The sequence below is a fragment of the Phascolarctos cinereus genome, unplaced genomic scaffold (assembly GCF_003287225.1).
Source record: "Phascolarctos cinereus isolate Bilbo 61053 unplaced genomic scaffold, phaCin_HiC Scaffold_4;HRSCAF=312, whole genome shotgun sequence".
Classification (NCBI taxonomy): Eukaryota; Metazoa; Chordata; class Mammalia; order Diprotodontia; family Phascolarctidae; genus Phascolarctos; species Phascolarctos cinereus.
In genome coordinates, this window is record NW_027555847.1 from 263,826,894 (window position 1) to 263,832,884 (window position 5,991).

The following is a 5,991-nucleotide window of genomic DNA, read 5'->3' on the forward strand; positions in this document are numbered from 1 at the left end:
TATTAGTAGGATACAACCTGAAGAGCAACGAAGAACTGACAAAATGAATTCTGACAAAAGATAATTGCACGGCTCCTTCATAGTTAAGCACTTAGCATGACTCCACACTGTCAGTTCTTATTTCATTCAAATCCTGGAATTGACACCATGTATACTACACAGGTATGGGACTTGGACAGTAGAGAGGGGATGGGGGAGGTGGGAGGAAAATGATTCAAGCTCAGGGGAAAAAGAAAAAAAGACTTGCCTTGAACCCCCCTCCAAAGTTGGCATGGAGGAACTTTCTTAGGAAATGGAGGCACATGGCATGTCATTTTTCAATTTCCACTTTGGGCCTAGGGTAATGTCTCAGACAAACTAATGGCGCATTTGAGGGATTGACACATTGACACCATTAGTCAGGATGGGAATAGCAACCATAATGAGCAGTAAATGCCTTGATGAGCCAGGAAACGGATTGCTTCTGTTTGAGACAACTAACCTACCTCCCAGAGGTGAGGAGAGACACAGAAGTTAGGGAATTCAAGTGACCTTGCAGAATCACACGGGCACTTGCTTCTTAGGCTATACTGCTGATATGAACGGAGTTTTCTGGAACACAGCCTTGAGAAGACTGTTTCTCTCTCCTAAAAATCTAAATATTTCTTCTTATGCTTATGGGGATGCTGCTCTTTTCTGATGAGAGGAGATCTTCAGAAAACTATATATGGTATTGCTATAATCAGTCATTACGTTGTTAATCATCATCTATTAAGCACCTACTTTGTGCCAGGCAATGTGTTAAATGTTGGGGATACAAAGGAAGGCAAAAGATCATCCCTGCCCTCAAGGAGCTTCCAGTCTAATTTAGATGCCAATAAATGTGTACAAACTACATACAGGACAAACTGGAGATATTCAATGGAAGGAAGGCACTAGAAATAAAGGGGATCAGTAAAAGTTTCTTGTAGAAGCTAGGATTTTTATCTGAGATGTAGAGGAAGACAAGAGGTAGAGATGAAGAGAGAGAGGATTTCAGGTATGGGGGATAGTTAGTGAAAAAGCCTGGAATCAAAAGATGGAGAGTCTTATGTTGGGGACAGCAAGGAGATCAGTGTCACTGGGTCACAGTTATCAAGAGGTGAATGAGATATAAGAAGACTAGAAAAGTAGGGGGGACAGGTTATGAAAGGCTTTGAATGCCAAACAGAGGAATTTATATTTGATCTGAGAGGTGGTAAGTTGCCACAAGAATTTCTTAAGTAGAGCGTGAAGTGACATGATCAGACTTGCATTTTGGTAAGGTGACTTTGGCAGCTGAGCAGAGGATGCATCAGAATAGGGGCCTACTACAAACATTGAAAACATTTAGGTATGAAGGGACTGTACCAGAATGGTGGTCATGTTGGAGAAGAAACTGGGGATGTGCAAGAGATGTTACTGTGGTAAAACTGGCAGGAGTTTGAATATGAAGGGTGAGAGACTGAAGAATTGAGGATGACACCCAGGTTGGAAACCTGAGCGACTGGGAGGCTGCCGATAACCTTGACAGTAATAGAGAAGCTAATTAGGAAGGTGGAGTGGGAATTAGGAGAAAGGTAGTGAGTTCAGTTTTTTACACATTGAGTTTAAAATATCTATGGGACATCCAGGTTGAAATGTCCAAAAAACAGATGGAAATGTTAGATGGGAGATCAGCAGAAAAGTTAGGGCTAGCTAAATAGATTTGAGAATCACCTCCATAGAGGTGATAATTGAATCCATAGGAGCTGGTGAGATCACCAAGTGAAATAGTACATATAGAGAGGAGTGGACCTATGGGACCTGGATGAAAATCCAGCAAAGAAAGCTGAGAAGGAACAGTAACAAAAGTAGGAGGAGAACCAGTAGAGAATAGTTTAAAAAAACCTAAAGAGAAGTAAGATTCAAGGAGAAGAGGGTGATTGATGGGTGTTAAAGGCTGATGTGAGGATACTTTCCAGATATATGAAGGGGATATAGTGAAGAAAGGAAGAAAAACAAATCTGACTTTTCCCCACATCAGTCTGTAAAACAGAGGAAATTTAAGAACTATTGAATAGTATCTTTTTTCCTTTCTCTTTTTAAGTAATATAAAAATAAATGCTGTCTTTTGATTTACACATTGAAATGACATGGCAGACATTTTGGAACTTGAGTTAAATGTCTTCTTTCTGACTTAAAAATCTCATATGGAGGTAATATTACAGTTATCCAGTCCACATCCAGGAGGTTTAGGAGTATGGAAATCCGAGTAAAATTTTTGGCCTTCCTTTTGTGCCAGAGAAGTCTGAATTATGGCATTAAAAGATAATATGTTTTGATATGTAATACTATACGTATATTTTATGTATTTCTGGGTTTCTAAACTTTTTCTGTGTCATCTGCTGGCCTTTGTGTGTCATCTGTGACTTCTGCAAAACTCCCCCCAAATTCCCATTTAATTTCTTGTGCCAAACCTCGATACGTGGAAACTGCAGTGGGGAAAGCCACAACGTGGAAGAGACAACTGTATAGTCTAGTGTAAAGAACAGTAGAATGAAAGCCAGCAGGAAGATAATCATTCTTCAGCTGTGGGACCTTGTGTAAGCCATTTTCTTTGTTGGCTTGTGTTTTCCTCAATGCCAAAGTAAAGAGGTTGGATTTTTTCAAGGATCTCAAACGCTGCCTTTTCTAGATTGCTTGTATTCCTTCAAAGTATTATCATCCAGCCTATTTATCCTGTTTTCAGACAAGAGACTATTGTTAATGAGAGTAAGAAGTCTTTTGTTAATGAGTTAAAGACTTTAAAAAAGTTTTAAAAAAGACTTTTAAAAGTCTTTGTTAAAGACTTGTTAATGAGGTTAACAAGACTTTTTGAAGATAAAGTTTGGTAGTATAAATAGATGAGTGCTGTAAATTTGAAACCATTGTGCAATTTAATTTTGACACCACTGTAGTACCAAGACGACCAGTTATTGTGGATGACATTGAGACTACTCATGCTTCAGGTAGGGTTGGGCTAGATGATGTCCAGTGTCACCTTTCAATTCCGAGATTCTAGTACACTCTGATTCTAAGATTTCAAAGGTCCTTTTCAGTTCTAAGATTTTACAATTCCCACATAACAAGATGATGTTCTAGGCTTGACGTGCTGAATGAATAACCAGCCTTGGAGGTGGGAAGACATGGATTCAAGTCCAGCCTTTGACATACACTGTGTGACCCTGGATAAGTCACTTAACCTTGTTAAGATGAATCACCAATTAGTGCAGGGAATTTTCACATGGGTAGTTCTTCATAGTGATGAAATCATAGATAAAGTGGTGGTGATGGTGGGGGAAGATTGTAACCAAATAGGGAGTTTTCAAACTATGGGAACTAATTACCACACTGTCCAGGAAAACATTTCACAAGTGCTTATGAATTTAACTGCCTTCTCAGTGTATTGGAGGGTTAATGGGGGGAGGGAGGGACTTTCTTCATCAATTGAGTATATCTAAACTACTCGATGAAATTACATTGTGTGGACTTTTTTTCCCCCAAGAGCTACCCCATAGCCTAGGGAACTCTAACAAGGAAAAGGTCTTCAGTTCTGGGCTCACAAAAATCCAAGTTCATCCTGGAGTTGGAGCCTAACCTCAAAGAGGGGAAAAATCTCCTATTCTACTTTGTTAGATATCCAAGGAAAACAAAGTGCTGGCAGAATTCCAAAAGAGTAACACACAAAAGGTAGGTGGAGTTATTTCCATAACCTAACTAGAGTCAATTTTCCTACCTCACATGTGCCTATCCTCCTTATTCTCAGTGGCCAGCCATCTTTATTACATTTTCCAGTCACAGGGGTCAGTCTGGAGTTGAGTCATCTCAGTGAATATCATGTCCTTCCATGAGAGGTTAGATCCCATGTCCATCTCTATGCAAGACAGATTGAGAAGACTTAATTAATCATGGATATACGTGATCAGCAATCCCCTCCTCCTTTATCCCCATCCCACTACATCACCTAAGGGCTTAAAAAACTAAAAATGACTAAATTCCACCTAGGAAAACATGTTGGGTAGTTTTTTTGTTGTTCAGTTATTTTCAATCACGTCTGACTCTTTGTGACCCCATTTGAGGTTTTCTTGGCAAGGGTACTGGAGTGGTTTGCCATTTCCTTCTCCAGCCCATTTTACAGATGATGAAAGTGAGGCAAACAGAGTTAAATGACTTGTCCAGGGTCACACAACTAATAAGTATCTGAGACTGGATTTGAACTCAGGTCTTCTTGACACCAGACCCAGCACTTTATCCACTGAGTCACCTTGCTGCCTTGTTGAGTAGTTAGATAGAGGAAAAACAATATCATTTAAAAGGAGGTAAAAATAAATCCTAAGGATCTAAAAGCAATGTGTTAGACATGTGCTTTGCTGGGAACATCCTCCCATTAGACTCAATACCATGATCATGGCCATCTTTCAAGCATCACTGATGGTAGCTCAGTTGTCACATCTGCCAGTTCCTTCAGTACCCAAGGATATAGTGTACCTGAGCCAGGTCACTTGAACTCAATATGGCAGATAGGCATTTTCTTATTATTTGTTGTCTCTTACTTATAAGCTCAAGTTTCCACTCTTTATTAGCCTTTTTTTAATCTATTCTTTTCAGCTCATAAATCATTCTCTTTGGCAGAGAAAATTGAGCAAAGTAAAAATTGAGTAGCATTTCCTTCTTTCTATTGATCTTATTCATTGTCCCTTCTAACCTGAGAAACAATTCTTTTCCTTCTTTAGTCCTCTTTTTTCCTCAATATAACTAAGAAGCTCCATTTTGTTCTCCTTAGCTTTCCTTAGCAGCCTTCGTTCATTCTGAGCTTTAGCATTCCTCACACTAGTTTTAAAGGGCCATGCCACAGTTCTGTGTTCATTCTCTGTTACATATTCTTGCTCTCATCTGCGTTCAGCCTTTTCAAGACTATGTTGGTCGATGAATTCACTGTGCAAATTCACTAATTCACATTAGTTGCAAAAGACGACTTCTCCTTCTCTTCCTCCTTAGAGTTTGCTTTTCCCCATATTTCTTTGTAAACTCTTCAGCATTCTTACAGAATTTTTTTTATGGTCCTTAGAGTACTTTTCAGCAAGGTCAACCTGAAGGGGGTGCTCAGACTGGGAGTCATTCACCAGTGCTAGTCACCAGAGAGACTAGATGACTTGGTCAGTTTTGGTTGCTGACTCCTAGTTTTCAGTGCTCATTACTGGCAGACAGACCTGCCCTTTTTCATCAATGTTAGGGTGGTAAATTTTTGTTTTAAAAGTGATGTTAGGTAGTTTGAATGGAGACTCTGCTGGAAAGTTGATTTTGATTCTGAAGGCTCCCTTGTCATGTGGAGGGTTGTCAGAAACGATGAGCCCTTGCTAAGTCAATAAATTAGCTTTATCAACTTGGATGTTACAGAAGTTTTTCATCCCACACTTGAAGATTTCTTCCATCTCCTTCTGCAGCCTCCTGCTGACTGCCATCTTGGAACTGGTGCTGCTGCTGTCCCACCAGTCCTTTCCCTTCTATGGAGAGAAGTAGGGGGTGGGTCCTCTGGAGTACCTCCATGTCATTTTCCACCCTCTGATCTTCAGCTCACAATTCCTCTCTGCAGTTTCAGATTCCTTTACTAATTGCAGTTTCACAATGAATTTTTTTTTCAGTCTTACAACTTGGAAATTGGAGAGCCATTCCTTGAGTCTCTTGACTTTCTCTTTTAGAAGGTAAAAGAGCTATTGTTTTGAGCAAAGGTAATGTTCTCTTGGCCATGATAGAAATAAAAACATCACACTCTCTATTGCAGGTTATTGCAAAATTTGCCCTGCTCTTCATACTTGGTAAAAGTGAGATTCTCAGTTCTTGAACATTTTTACTAGCAATTCCCCCATAGAATTCTATGACAAACTACTTGTGGAGGTCTTCTACTCTAAAGCTGTCACTCTTCTCAAAGGATTAGCAACTTTTCACTTCATTAGCATCTTGACAACCACATCC

The 5,991-nt window shown here is 39.6% G+C and overlaps 1 pseudogene; it reads right to left on the reverse strand.

The window, feature by feature from the left end:
* Positions 1–4,971: 4,971 nt before the first annotated feature.
* On the reverse strand, positions 4,972–5,480 carry LOC110220520 (ubiquitin-conjugating enzyme E2 L3-like; annotated as a pseudogene).
* Positions 5,481–5,991: the final 511 nt, after the last annotated feature.